We start from the raw sequence: 15360 nt of genomic DNA, 5'->3' as shown, positions 1-15360 counted from the left end.
AAATATTCTAACTCTGTATCTTCCTGGTAAATCAGAAAATTTGAAAACAGGCTAAGAGTATAGAGTAGGAGAAATGGTAGCAATGAAATAAACTTAGTTCATTAATTTTTAATAACTCCAACAGCCATTCTGATCAGAACACTAACACTATTCCAAAGACTTGTATCTACTCAGTTTTGATTACTTAATTGTCTAATGAACCTTTAAAATTACAAAAGCCAATAAATCATTTCAGAAATCTTTCCACTAAGCTCACTCTTCAGAGTATTACCTATCATATAAAATTCTAAGCATCTTAAACATTCCCCTAAGAACTGGCAAAATTTGCACAGAAGACTGTCCAGAGAGGGAAGTCTCCCCATTAAATGGTAAATGTTTAAGATAAAACATTAGACGGGTATCCCCAATCACTCCAAACTTTAGATTAAAGGCTTCAGTGTGAGCCCACAATTGTTTTATACAAGTGATTAAAAGTTCCTAGAACTTTATGAAATATTGATTAGTGGTGGAGAGAAACACATTTTGGAAAGAAGAATACTTTTTTTTTTTTAACTTATTTTTGGCTGCATTAGGTCTTCATTGCTGCATGCGGGCTTTCTTTAGTTGCGTTGAGCAGGGGCTACTCTTCACTGCGATGCATGGGCTTCTTATTGCGGTGGCTTCTCTTGTTGCAGAGCACCAGCTCCAGGTGCGCAGGCTTCAGTAGTTGTGGCACACGGACTCAGTAGTTGTGGCACACTGGCTTAGTTGCTCCATGGCATGTGGGATATTCCCGGACCAGGGCTTGAACCGGTGTCCCCTGCACTGGCAGGCAGATTCTTAACCACTGCACCACCAGGAAAGCCCCAAGAAGAATACTTCTTAAAGTGCTATTTTAAACTAAATCCCTAAATTAAATATGTAAGATTTGAAGAAAAGTTTTCACATACAAAGTCATAACAAAGGGATTATCATCTTACAGAAAAAAAGTAATGGAAGTAATTATTTCTACTCAAGTCAAAAAAAGTTTAGGAAAGAACTCTTCAGAAGGGATACCTCTGAAGGATTTATGAAAAGTAAGTACTTGGAAGAGGCAAATTTGATTAAGACTTGATCCTGGCCCTCAATAAATTTATAACTTAGATGAAGAAGTAATACAGGGATGAAGTGGGGTTAATCATATAAGGCCTATAAGAAGAAAATGGAACTACTCTAAGTCATAAAGAAAATTATAAGGCAGACGGCATTCCCAGAAACCTAACAATAACAGTAAGTTTGCATCACATCTAGAATTTAAATTCTAAGGTGCTCATAGGATGTAGGATGAAGTCAAAACTAACCCAGAAAATCTCTCTCTCTAATCTCTCCTTAAGTAGATGGTCTATACTTAGGGTATTTACGCCATCTATCTCTGTGTTTCTTCCTCTTTAAAATAAGGATCACAATGTATCTACATCTTCAGGCTGATGGGAAGATTAAATGAATTAAGGTAAACTCTCAGAAGAACCTGGCATATAGTAGTTAAATCAACAAAGGTAAGCTATTATCTTTAGGGACCTTTTTTTAAAAATGTATCTTTAGACAAAACAATCACACTCAATTGTGAGATGGTCAAACTATAAGGCTTGGGAGAATTGAGAATGACAAAAGAATAGATTCACTTTCTTCAACTGCAATCAAAATCTCACAAGAACATATACTCAGTATGAGGAATGGTGGCTAAAATTGCCTGCATTATTAAAACACTTTTCTTGGCAGGGCAAAAACATAGTTGAATACTCGTTTTTTGTTTGGTTGTTTTGTTTGTTTTTGCCGCACCAGGTGGCTTGTGGGATCTTAGCTCCCTGACCAGGGACTGAACACTGGGCAGTGAGAGAGCAAGAGTCCGAACCACTGGACCGCCAGGGAATTTCCTACTCGTATTTTAACGTATTTATAATGCGACTTCACTCTTCATTTCTCCTTTAAGCTCATCCCTTTGTTCAATCCAGCCTTGGTCCATCTGAGAGACTGGGTGATCAATTTTTCAAGATTACTCCAAGCTTCCTTTAAGGATTAAGTGTTTTGTTTTGTTTCGTTTTAATTCAGTTGGTCACACAACACTGGAAAAAACCCACCCTCGCACATAAAAAGTTTCTGCTGAACAGAAACACTCAAACACTTAAATAAAATGTCATCTTGTCCAAGCTAGGAAACAATAATATGTCTAGTTTGGAAATGGCTTAGCTACAGTTTCCCAACCAGTTCAAAAGGGCACTCTGATGCACTGCAAGGTGGTGTGTGTGTCAATATTTTGAGTTTCCTCACCCCTCTTTCTCAATTTCTGACCACAAACTGGTAACTTCATCAGATGACTGGCCAGCATACACGAACATGAAAAAATGTGATACTCTACCCTTGTAATAGTTAGCAAGCAGGGCTGCCCGAGTTTAGAAAAGAGTCTAACTTTTTAAAAGAGTCTAACTTTTTAAAACAAGTTAATCAGCTAGTTCAAACAATTATGTTAAAGCAATCAGTTCCACAATGAAAGACATCTGGAGCCAATTTTATTTTTAACTCTTAGTTTTTCATTATTTTCATTTTAAGTCACTTTGTCTGAACTCTTTTTTAACCCAAGTTTTACTTTTCATCTCCAAATCAGTCATTGCTTCTTCATTTAGGCAGCAACTGCTCATTTTTAAATGAACAGAGCCATTTACAAAGTAAAACCATTAACACAAGCATGAAAATATATCAATACAATGCACAAATAAAATATGGTTTAGGAATGATCATTCTGATGGCTGGGTAATAATGAAGTAAAAAACGCCTAGTCAGTGGAAGGGGAAGGAGAGGAAATAAAAACCATGCAGACATCTCACCCTGCTAATAAGTTAATGCCTGGAAACACTGACTTAACCTTGTACCAATAATTTCTGTTCCACATAAAAGGCATCAATTTTAGTGGCAAGTCCTGCATAATCAACAAGTGACTTAAAAAACAGCATTACTTTCCTCAAAAATAAAGACATGAAATATAAAATAAGTGAATCCACTATTCTGCACACTGGCATCTCTCAACTGGGCAGACACTGAGATTTATCCTCAAGATAGGAGGTACTCCTCCAGGTTTACAACCTTGCCAAAGCTATTTCAAGAAGTAACCATCTGATTCGGCCATTTCTCCTACAATTCCTTCTGGAGTCAATGGCTTTCATACACAGAAAGATTCCCTAGTCTTCAATGATACCCCCAAAGGTAATCAATCACCTTGCTTGTTTTAAGAACTAGTTACAACTACAATAAGGTATACCTGTAAAACTGATAGTATCACTTGTTTCCCAGAAAATATTTTAAATCAACTTTTCAAGAATAATTTTCTTAAAACAAGGACATGTGCATAAGTTTTCTCTGTAAATTAGACCATTAATTCATTAAATACCTAAATTATACCCAGCTACTTTGCCACAGGAGCAAAAAAACCAAATATGAAAATGTAACCTATGTAATTATACACCAAAGTCTGAATGCCTTAAGGAAAAGAACTATACGCATTTCCTACATCTTGTTATACTCCATCATCCAGTACAGTACCTCGCACAAAATTAGATGCTTAAATTCAGAATAAAATATTAATGGAGAAAAGCTATAATTACAATATTTATCCTAATTCTTTTCCATGGATACTGAATCACTATCTACCACATAAAAGTACTGATATATACAATCCAAAGAACCAGAATGCCTCTCCGTATACTGCAACCTGGCAGAGAACTGAGTGGAAAAGTATAAGAAACACTATCATTTAACGATTTCTAAGAATCTATTTCAACTGCTAGCTGCTTCGAAGAATATAAAGTTCAGAAAGAAAGCCCTTGCCTTCCAAGAGTTTTTAAAGTAAAAGAAAAAAATCATCATTTCCCAGAGACTGACTATGTGCTATGAGCTTTCAGGATGACAAAGAGGCCTACAACAAGATGTGACAGCTTTTTTTTTGTGGTGATGGGTGGGGGAGGAGAGGGGTAACTTCTTAAGAAAACTAGAAGAATTCGGAGCGTGAAAAGGTCACTTATAGTTCGAGTGGAGGAAGAGATAGACAATAAAGAATAATTTCATTGTAATATTTGAACTTGAAGGGGTAGCATTTTAATAGACGCATGTAAATGTTTTTCTTTATAAAAATGGAATCTTATGGTACATATTTTAGTACCCTACTTTTTTCACTTAATATATCTTACCACCCAGGATTAACTGAAATCATCGTTTACAGGTTAACTGAACACATTTTAGATTAAAAGGGGATGAGGGTAGGGACTACCCTGGCGGTCCAGTGGTTAAGACTCCTCGCTTCCAATGCAAGGAGCTCGGGTCTGATCCCTGGTTGGGGAGCTAAGATCCCACATGCCACGCGGCCGCCAAGAAAATTAAAGAAAAAAAAAGCGGGGGGGAAATGAGGGTACAAAGAAGGTAACTACAACAACTATATGTACCAGCTTACCAAAAAACTTTTTTTTTCAAAAAATGAGTCACTAATTGTGTAATTAACTTATCTCTTTCAAGAACATTGTATGCAAATACATTCATAAAGAAGGAAAAAGTCCATCAGATGCAAATACAGCCAACTTCCTAACCTTCTGGTTTGACCATTCGATCTAATCAGCAGTAAGAAAAAAGCCTAGAGCCACTTCACATCCATTAGGACAGTTACTATCAAAAAACAGAAAATAACAAGTGTTAGCAAGGATACAGAGAAATTGAAACTCTCATGCATTGCTGGTGGGAATATCTAATGGTTCAGTTGCTGTGGAAAATAATTTGGCAGTTCCTCAAGAAGTTAAACAGAATTACCATATGATCAGCAATTCCACTCCTGGGTATATACTAAAAAGAAATAAAAGCAGAGACAAATAGATACACTTGTAAACCAGTGTTCATAGCATCAATATTCACAAAAGCCAAAAGGTGGAAGCCAAAAGTCCATCAACTATTGAATGGATAAATAAAATATTTTATGTGTGCACACATGGGAGCATACACATACACACACACACATAATGGAATATTATTCAACCATAAAAAGGAATAAAATTCTCACACACAGTATAATATGTACGAACTCTGAAAACACAGTAAGTGAAATAAACCAGATACAAAACTATAAATATTGTATGATTCCCCTTATGTGAGATACTTGGACTAGGCAAATTCACAGATAAAAGTAGAATAGAGTTTACCAGAGGCTGGAGGTAGGGAGGAATGAGGAGTTATTGTATAACTGTTACAGGGTTCTTCTGTTTGGGATGATGAAAAAGTTCTGGAAAAAGATTAGTTAGTGGTCATGGTTGCACAACACTATGAATGCACTTAATGCCACTGAATAATACACTTAAATATGGTTAAAATGGTATATTTTATATTTTGTATGTTACCACCACCACTGCCGCCACCCCCAAAAAAAGCCTAAAGGGCCCATTTTGCATTGTCAGACAGCTAGATAAATACTAGTCATGAAGGACATATCTATTCTCACATTCACACTTCTCTAATTCCAGTCCAGACTAAGATCAAGGAAGGCAGAAGAGTATCATTTATCCCCTCATTCTCTCTGGCTAAAACTTTCCTCCACGTATAAAGCCTATGAATGCAGAAGAAAATAGCCAGTATGGCAAGAGTGGCTTGAACCAATGAGTCAGCAAGCTGTCAAAGCAGGCAAATGTCCTCAAGGAGCTGGCAGTGAGAACCCAGAGCACTCTACTGATAAAGCAAAATAGAAGGGAAAGCTAAACAAGCTAATTCCTTCAACAGATGTTCTAAGTTACAAAGTTCTGAGTATGAGTTTAGTAAGTAGTATACCCTTTTAATTGTAAGCATTTGTGTGTGGTGGGCAGTAGGAAGGAACTAAATCCACAGGTGATTAACCTGTGAATCTCTACTCATGCAATTAATGTTTATTACATAATCCAGAGAAACTTTTAAGAACTAGAGATTTATAAACAAGACATGGCTCAGCTCTAAGGAGCTTAAGTTTAGCCATAGATGTAAGACATTTACACAAAAAATTCAATTCAATAAACATCATTTAGCACCTTACATTCAACAAATTGAACTGAAATCAGGGGGGCCAGCCACTGTGCTAAACTCTGGGTATTCAAAGATGATTAAGATAAACTCTGGGTATTCAAAGATGATTAAGATACAGTCCTCTGAGAAAAGATGAGAGGTAAACAAATACTTTAATAAAATATCAATACGTCACAATAAATACATATAAAGTCTACAGTGCATGGTACCAAAAAGTACATACACAAACCGTGTTAAGTTTAAATAAAAGGTCTTATTATAAAACCTAATATTAAATGTGGTAATTTAGATTCAATGCTTTCACCAAAGCACACAGGCCTGATCCCTCAGCCTCTCAAACTTTTTCACAAATATCAATAAAGAAGGACTTGCACATTGACTAGAAAGCATTAGTTTGACTTGATAACCTAATGGGATGATAAGCTCACAAATGACTATATGATAAAGACCATAAGAAAAATAAATGTAAGGGTTTTAAGGTGGGGTTCAAAGAAGGAAACAATGAGTGAGAAGAAGAGAAAAAGATCGGGAAATGATATTTAGAAGATGGTGTCCAAAATGACTCTTAAAAGAGGAACAGATAAAAGTGAGGAAATCCTGTGAATCTCTCCTCATTAGATAAGGTCGCTGAAGGCAGGAGCTTGCCTAATTCACCCTCCACCACACTAGCCTGCTGCACCTACTTAGGTGCTAAAAAAAAATGGCTTCTGAATTCCACTGAAGATAGTAAGAGGAATCCACATTAGCAAGACATAGAAGCAAGAACTGTATGCTTAGTCTGAAAAGCAATGGAGACTCCTGGACAATCTGCCAAAGGAAGTAAGGCCAGCACATCTACACTTGTATATTCTTGTATCATCACAAAACAGGATACATAAGAACCCCATAACATATTTCCCTCCATGAAAAAAAGCTGGGTATCTGGGAAACAAAGGGGAAAGCAGAATTACTCTGCACAGCATAACTTTCTGTATCCTTTGAATTTTGTAGCATGTGACTGTACTATCTATACAAAAAATTAATAAAACTTAATTTTTAAGATTCTACACGTTTAAAAAGTGAATCTGGCAATAATGTGAAAAGGGAAGAAACAAGAAAAAGGAGTTCAATTCAGAGGTTCTAACAACAGTCAAGGCAAATACAGCATAAAAGCCTGAACTAATCTGGAGGAAGTAGAAAACAGGTGAAAGAAGCTCAAAAATATAGTTGTCAATGTAATCTGAGAGTGACTGAATGTTTGGAGGGACATAAGGGCCCACACCATGAATAGAATTTAACTTTATTATATGTATTTTTCTATTATAAAACAATATATTCAGAGAATATGAAGAGTATAAAGAGGAACATTATCCGTATTTCTACTGTTTAACAACCACTGTTAACATCTACATGTGTTTTCTTCCTATGGGTAGGTTCTGAGTTTTTTTAAAAAGCTTGAGATATAATTTACATACCATACAACTCACCCATTTAAAGTGTACAATTCAATGGCTTTTATTATACTCACAGAGTTGTGCATTCACCTCCACAATCAATTTTAGAACATTTTCAATACTTCAAAAATGAAACCCCTGTCACAGTCACTGCCCATTGCCCACTCCCTCCAGCCACTGGCAACCACTAATCTACTTTCTCTGCAGATTTGCCTATTCTGGACACTTCATATAAAAGGAATCATACAATATGTGGTCTTTTCTGACTAGCTTCTTTCATTTAACATAATGTTTGCAAGGTTTATACATATTGGAGAATGTATCAGTACATCATTTCTTTTTATTACTGAGTAATAATATTCCATTGTATTATGTTTTGTTTTTTAACACAACTGTAATCATTCGGATATAGCATTTCCCGTGTCATAAATGCTTCATATACGCCATAGTTAATGAAAAGCACAGGGCTCCATAAGCGGCTGTACCACAGTTTACTTAATCATTTTATTATTGTAGTACATTTGAACTTTTTCTAGTTTTTTCTACTGTAAACAAACTTTCTTAAACGCAAATGGGAGTTCCTTTCTGAATGATCTATCTGGATCCAGGGAAATGCCTCTCCCAAAAGCTCTGAGCTTCCTAATGAGATTTGCCACAGAGAACAAGAATCATGTTCTTCTAAGGAAAACTCAGTATTTCATCTACCCCAAACCTAGCTAAAGGACAGATGTTAAAAGCTATCTGAGATTGAAAAGTATGCCTCCATAAAACCCAGATTAAGAATGTCATAACTTTAAAGACCTATTAACATAGTTAAACATTAACTGGCCTGATTCTTCCATCAGAAATGTTTATGGGTGGAAAAAGGTAAATACTTTGTCCAAATATGATGCCTAGAAAGAAGTAGCTTCAAAGAAATCAGACTACTTTTGCCTTCCTTAGCAGGTTGGAAGAAAATAAACAGGAGACAACATCTTGACTACAACAGTAAAGATGTACTTACTCTTGCTACTGGATGATAGTAAGTGAAACCCAACAGGTAGAAAGATGTCATCGGTATAGTCTACAAGGGTCCTCAGAAGCAATTAGACATATTTGGTTCCCTAAAACACTGTCATTGCCTGCAGCTTCCCATTCATTAACCAAAAATGTAAACAATTTCTAAATCACAAAGGTTTTGATTCCAAACTAGTTTTATGGCTGTTAATCCCCACCCAGTAAAATCCCTTAGAATCTGATCTAAAAATAAAACTCTGTGTCAAGTATTCCTCAAGAAAAACTATGTGCACTGATTGGAATGTGAAGCAATTAACACACTTCTTGAGTGATTTGCCAAAGAGACTTGAGATAGCTTGGGCCAAAACCAGTAACAAAGGAACAACACCCATCTGACATTTTCCTTGGTTAAACTGACATTCTAGGAGTAGTTTTAGAAGAAATGCTAACAGATCTGAAGTTAACTACTAAAATCATTGCGAGCTACACAAGTATTCTCGGAGAAAAGGAGGAACAGAATGACTCAACCACTGTAAAATTAAAGATGAAAACTTTGATATGTAATTAAGGAATTTTTACTCACAACTTTAAGGCAAGAATAAAATACCCAGACATTACTATCCTGAGTATTATAGGCAAGGTAGTTAAGCCCTATACCAGAAATACTAACTGAATTATAACACAAATATCTAGTATCACATTTTCAACCTGGTCAGTTTAGCAAATAAGCATTCTTATACATCCAGACACATACATCAATATAAACACACTCTCTCACACACACCCCAACCTAAATCCTAAACAACCTTATCCTAAATGAACCCAAGTGTTCTTTCATTTCCCAATTAATTTAGCCAAGGTGAGCAATTTTCCAACTACAGACATTTGTTATGGAGAACTGACTTCCATGACACGCACAATTTAAAAAACAGAAGACCTTTTAATAAATCAAAGCTCGATTTTGTGGTTTCATTAACTCCCGTCCCGCTGTCACATTAGTCCACTGCCTTTCAAAGGCAATATTTAAAATTCTCTTCTGCAAGTCAACGTTAAGGCATGCTGTTTGGCTAACAAGCTTCTCCCAAAACCAGGATTATTATGTATGGCCTACTATGTTAACATGCAAACAAAAGCACTCTCCCATGTAACATTTTTCTACTTTTAGGCAATAGGTTATTAACAAAGTTTTATCTGGAATTAAAATGTGATAGAATCATGCACCTACTACTAACAGGCTATTTTAAATAGTAATTCAAGTTATTAATTATATTTTCCATTTAATAAATAATCTGGTGCTTCTGGAAAAGTCAAATTCAACTTCCAAGAAGTTGTTTCATCTTCAGAGCAAACTCCTACTTTGGATTTCACAAACGGCATGTTTTAAACTAAAAGCAACCAGTCTCAAAGCAGTTATAATACAATACTTAATGTTTAACCATTCTGCATTTCATCTTTTAGATACTTTTCATCATAAGTGACCAGCTTAACCTGCTTCTCACTGTTTTCTTCTGCTAAACCAAATCCCATAAAATATGTTCTAATGTGTATGCCTTCAAAGTAGAAGGCTTGAGTGAAATACATCTTTTAAACTATCTGACAAGAGTTTAACAAGACTAAGCAGTTCCACTACAACTTACCATCACAAACACCACATACCTAAAAGATAAGCTTTTACAACAGAAAGAGTAACAGGTTAATTTTCCCAAGTATCCAGCGTTCAACTGGGTCAAACGTCTCTGCTGCATTTTCAACAGCTTATCCCTTGAAGCGATAAGGGTGAAAACAAGCCAAAAGGTTCTTCAGTGGTATATAATCATCACAACCCAAGAAAGATTTAGGAACTGCTAGATGAAGTCTGTTAATACCATAATAATCACTTTAGCATAAACATTAATCACAATACAGATCTTTGGGGAAAATTATGTTCCTAGAGCTAAAGACTTTATAACAGAATTGGAATCCACGGAATCAATCCAAAGAAACAGTTTACTATATAAAACATTTACTTAACCAAAAATACTCACTTGCATTCTACAATTTTTCAGATGTTTCATATCATCTGCCAATTTCTAAATGACTGGGGAGCATGGTTTACATTGTCAACAGCCACTGAAAATGTAGTATCAGTAGAGTATACTACATTTATAAAACCAACATTTTTGTTAGCAAGTGTAACTTTAGAAGAAACGTTTGCAAGAATCCCTAGGAATGTGAGTTCAGTCCGTTCACCACAGTGCAAGTACAAAACATCTGACATAAAGCCCTTATCAAAATGTTAACTGGGTTTAACAAAGTCAATCTGTGCAATTACTATCAGCTTTAACATCAAGAGAAGGAGGAAATAAAGTTATCAGCAAGAAAAGAGAATTAGCAACACTCGTTTAAAATAATCCCAATTAAATCAACTAGTTCACTATCTTCAACAAAGATCCTCCACAAGCTAGCCAACTTCTGTTTCAGACCCTAATCTCCCACCACTTCCTTCCTGCACCCCAGACTGCTTGCTGCTCCCCAAACTCCTGCACGTCTCCGTGCCTTTGTACCAGCTGTTCCCCCAACTTAGCATGCTCTCCCCTCCTCCTCACCTGATGAGCACTTACTCATCAGCCCAAACCTCAGCACAAAAGTCCCCTCCAGTCTACAAGCTTCCTCAACTCCCCCAGGCAAAACTAGTTGTTCCAAATTCCCAAGACACTTGGTAAATCCATCCCAATCACAGCGCATTGTGTTCATGCCTCGGGAGCTAACAGAGGGCAGACTCCCTCCACTCAGCCCGGAGAGGACGAAACAGGCAGAAATGATGAACGTGCGCTGAATCCATTCCCTACTTAGACTGGGTGATCCTCTAGAACCCGGTCACATCTCGAGGAGACACAGGAGACCCTATCATTCTTCCCACCAGAGAATGAATACCAGGAGGCACACCCAGAGCCCCTGAAAGAGAACAATGAATGAACACAGCCGCCTCGCCTCTCCTGATGTCCAAACTCCTCTCTCTGGGCATCGACTAGCTCTGCAGAGCCTCTGCAGCTGCAGAAATGAAGCGTCCTGGAGGCTCTCACTTCACACACAAGAGCCCTGGATCTTCATTCCAAAGCATCCCGGGGCCAATCGTCAGTATAAGCATCGCAAATGTCTCATTAAGTACCCGCAGAGTCCTGAGACCCAAGGGGAGGCCCCTATGCCTTTGTGGTGGGGCACCGACCTATTTCCTCCTCCCGTCCCCGACTGCTCTCATCTTCCGGAAAAGGGTGTCACTTACTTGAGAGAAGATGCAAGCCCGGGTCCCCCACTCCGCGGCCAAAAAGACATTAGCCCATCTGAGTGACAACACAGATCCGAGACAGCTCTGGGCGGTTTTTCCCGTGGCCAAAATATAAGGAATGTGCACCGGGTACAGGGGTGGTGCCGGCACGTTTCCCCAAAACACAAGGAAACCTGAGTGGGGATGCGGGAACTCGGCTCGCCGGCCATGACACCGGGCCCCAGGGCCCCCGCCCGCCCAGCGCCACCCGGGGTGACAGCGGCCTGGCCCGGGCCCTCCGCCCGGCAGCCGCGGGGCCGCTCCGTCAGCGCCGCCTTGGCCGGGCCTCCGGGGAACCCGGCCCCCTCAGCCCCGCCGCCGCCCGGCTCCCCCGGCATCCCGGGCCCGGCCCTGCAGCCTACCTGAGGGAGCCCGGCCGCCTCTGTGTCCAGTCGTCCGGCTGTGGCGTCTGGTCCGCTCCTCCTCCCCGCGGCGGGTGAGGGAGCGGGAGGCGGTCACATTCGGCGCGTCCCCAGCCCAGGGGACGGGGCCCCGGGCAGCCCTCGCATCGTCGCTCTCGCACTCCGCGCCTCAGGGCACACACCCCAAAGCCCGGCCAGCTGGCCCTCTTTGGGGCCCAAGAAGAGCGGCAGGGAAGCCTTCGCTTCTCACGCTCTTTCTCGTCTTACTCCCGCCATCTAAGATGGCGGCCCCAGCACCCGCACTGAAGACGCTTTCGGGCGGCCCCGGCAAGCGAGCCCTCCACTCGGTGCTCCTCCTCCCGACCTGCGACGCCACAAGCTCTCTGCTTCTGCGCGAGCCCGCCTGCCGGCAGACTTCAAACTTGGCTCGGGTATCCATCGCTCTGGCCTGAACTCAGGCCCCGCCTCCCAGGGGGCGTGGCCTCGCCATCTCGCTGGTCGCCATTTCGGAGCCGTGAAGGCAGTAGGGCGGGTAGTCTCTGGCCCTGGATTGGCTGGCAGTCGGGAAGGGCCAGGGTTTGGCTGTCCCAAAGGGGCCTGAGAATTGGCGAGGGGAGGAAGGCCAGCTTGCCGGCATCTCGAGGCCCAGAGATAACCAGACGTGCCCGAGGACTCATAGCATAGAGGACCGTGTCCACCTTTGGCCCGTCCTCCCTGGAGTCGGACACATCAAGTGGCAAATCGCAGCCCATCACGTGGGAAAGTCCCTAAAGTTTTCTGAGTCTCAGTTTCCTCATCTGTAAAGTGAGGGTTCCTTTTCCCCCGTCAGACTGGCAAAAAGTTTAAAAGACTGATAATATCCAATCTGGTGCAAGATGTGTGAAAACCTGCTGTGTACCTTCATCCAGCGCTGGCAGGAATGGATATCGGGAGGGCAATTTGGCGTTATCTATGGACATTTAAATGCATATACTATTCCTCCCAGCAAGTCCACTTCTAGGCACTCATGCTAGAGAAATAGGTACACATACGCACAAAAAGGCACCTGCTAAGATGTTTATTACCATGTTGTTTGTGTTAGAGATAACACTGGAAAAAATGTGGATTAATTAAATAGGAAACAGGTTAAATAAAGGGTGCTAGGTCCACAGTACAGGATATCCATCTGTTAAAAAGAATGAGCTAGATCTATGTACTGATTTTTTTTTAATCCAGGACATTAAATTTTAAAAAGTAGAACATGTACAGAATGATTTTATTCATTCAAATACAGGCACACAAAGCTACCCAATACCATGTACAAGTCATTCATTTAAATTTTTATTGCGAGCCTGTTATGTACCACACATTGTTCTGGGTACTGGGAAGTCAACAGTAATCAAAAGCTCTGTTTTGCAGAGATGGGAAACCCAAAGAAAACATAAATAATAAATTCAGGTAGTAATATGTACAGTATAAAGGGAAATGAAGGGACTTCCCTGGTGGTCCAGTGGTTAAGAATCCACCTTCCAGTGCAGGGGACGCAGGTTCCATCCCTGGTCAGGGAGCTAAGATCCCACATGCAGTGGGGCAACTAAGCCTGCATCCCACAACTAGAGAGAAGCCTGCGCCGCAATGAAAGATCCCATGTGCCGCAAGGAAAATTCCCACCTGTGGCAACTAAGACCCGACACAGCCAAATAAATAAATATTAAAAAAATAGAGGGAAATGAAGATGAAGAAGAGGAGATAATGACAGGAGTATGTGGACCTATATATAAATACATAAATATATAAATACATAATAAAATAATATATAAATACATAAATATGTAAATACACACAAATATACATAAATGCAGGGGAAAGACTGGAAGGCATTGAACATGTAGGGACCATGAAGGGATTTTTTTTTTTTTAATTAGGAATAATGATGTTACCTGCCAGGGTTCTTGGCCTCCTTAATCAATAGAAATTGATCAGAGGCCAGACAAGAAATTCAGGCAAGGCTTTATTGGGGCCCCTGCTGCAGCAAGGGGGAGTGAAAACAAGCTCGCTCCCCAGGTGGGTGGCGAGCTGTTTCCTTATAAGGGATGAGGGTAGGGGCGGGTCGAGGGTCAGGCTTAGGTGGTCTGCCCACCCCTTTGGTAGTGCTGTGTGCAGGGGGCATGCGCAGTACCTTGCTTTTGCTCCCGACACCTCCGAAGTGGCAGCTGGGTTTTTGGTCGTTTGTATCTTGTTCTCTATAATTTGCCCCAACTGCATGCACGCAGTTATTTTTAGTCCCTTACAGTTTCTTTGTATTTTGTCCAGGTGTAAGCACTGCAGTAAAGGGTCCCAGGTCCCAGATCACATGTCCCAGCCTGTCTCAATAATACGTACCTCACAGGATTAAATGAGATAAAACATGAAAAGCACTTAGCACAGAGCCTGGGGGTTGAGGCGGACTGCCAAGGTTCAAATTTGGACTCTGCCCCTTCCTCATCTGTGACTTGGATAAGTCATTTAAACCTCAGTTCCTCATCTGTAATGAAAAAGCGATAGCACTCACCTCTTAAGAGTTGTAAGGATTTAGTGAGTTTAAGATGTAAAGCACTTGGAACAGTGCCTGGTTCACATTAAACATTATAGAAGTGTTAGCTGTAATTATTATAGTTAACTCTTATCATCCTATCATTACTGCTTAGGGCAGAGCAGCAAACCACACTTGCCGACCCCTAGGCCATTCCTTTCTTCAGCCACCCCCAGCTGGTATTTGCCCAGCACTTCACAGCTTAGAAGGTTGAAGGAGTCTGTGCCTCATTCAAACTTCCCAGCTCACCAGTAAGAGTGGCTACTTCATTTTTTCAAAAATAATTTATTGAGGTGAAGTACACATAACATGAAATTAGCCATTTTTTAAAATTTTATTTTATTTGGCTGCATCGTGTCTTAGTTACAGCATGCAGGACCTTCATTGCAGCATGCGGAATCTTTCATTGTGGTGCTCAGGCTCAGTAGTTGTGGCGTGTGGGCTCAGTAGTTGTGGCGTGTAGGCTTAGTTGCCCCACAGCATGTGGGAGCTTAGTTCCCCAACCAGGGATGGAACCTGCGTCCCCTGCACTGGAAGGCAGATGCTTAACCGCTAGACCACCAGGGAAGTCCCAGAATCAGCCATTTTAAAGTGAACAACTCAGTGGCATTTAGTACATTCACAATGTTATACAACCACCACCTCTACTTCCAAAACACTTCCATCACTCCAAAG

General features: G+C 40.2%; 1 protein-coding gene across 5 annotated transcripts in view; it reads right to left on the bottom strand.

Annotated features, from left to right (window-relative positions):
- The window catches only part of RAF1 (Raf-1 proto-oncogene, serine/threonine kinase), a 71940-nt gene extending 59440 nt beyond the window's left edge, over positions 1 to 12500 (bottom strand). For 2 of the 5 annotated variants that reach the window (XM_082345904.1, XM_082345903.1), the window contains exon 1: positions 12135 to 12499. The gene's annotated coding sequence lies outside the window, so the exon portion shown is untranslated. Of the gene's footprint in view, positions 1 to 12134 lie in introns of all 5 variants that reach the window. The other 3 variants (XM_082345906.1, XM_082345907.1, XM_082345905.1) reach the window with 3 other exon arrangements.
- Between the last annotated feature and the right edge of the window lie 2860 nt (positions 12501 to 15360).

Source organism: Balaenoptera borealis (assembly GCF_965194805.1).
Source record: "Balaenoptera borealis genome assembly, chromosome: 12".
NCBI classification, from domain to species: Eukaryota; Metazoa; Chordata; class Mammalia; order Artiodactyla; family Balaenopteridae; genus Balaenoptera; species Balaenoptera borealis.
Note: the sequence above shows the minus strand (reverse complement) of the source record. Positions and strands in the feature narration are given on the sequence as shown.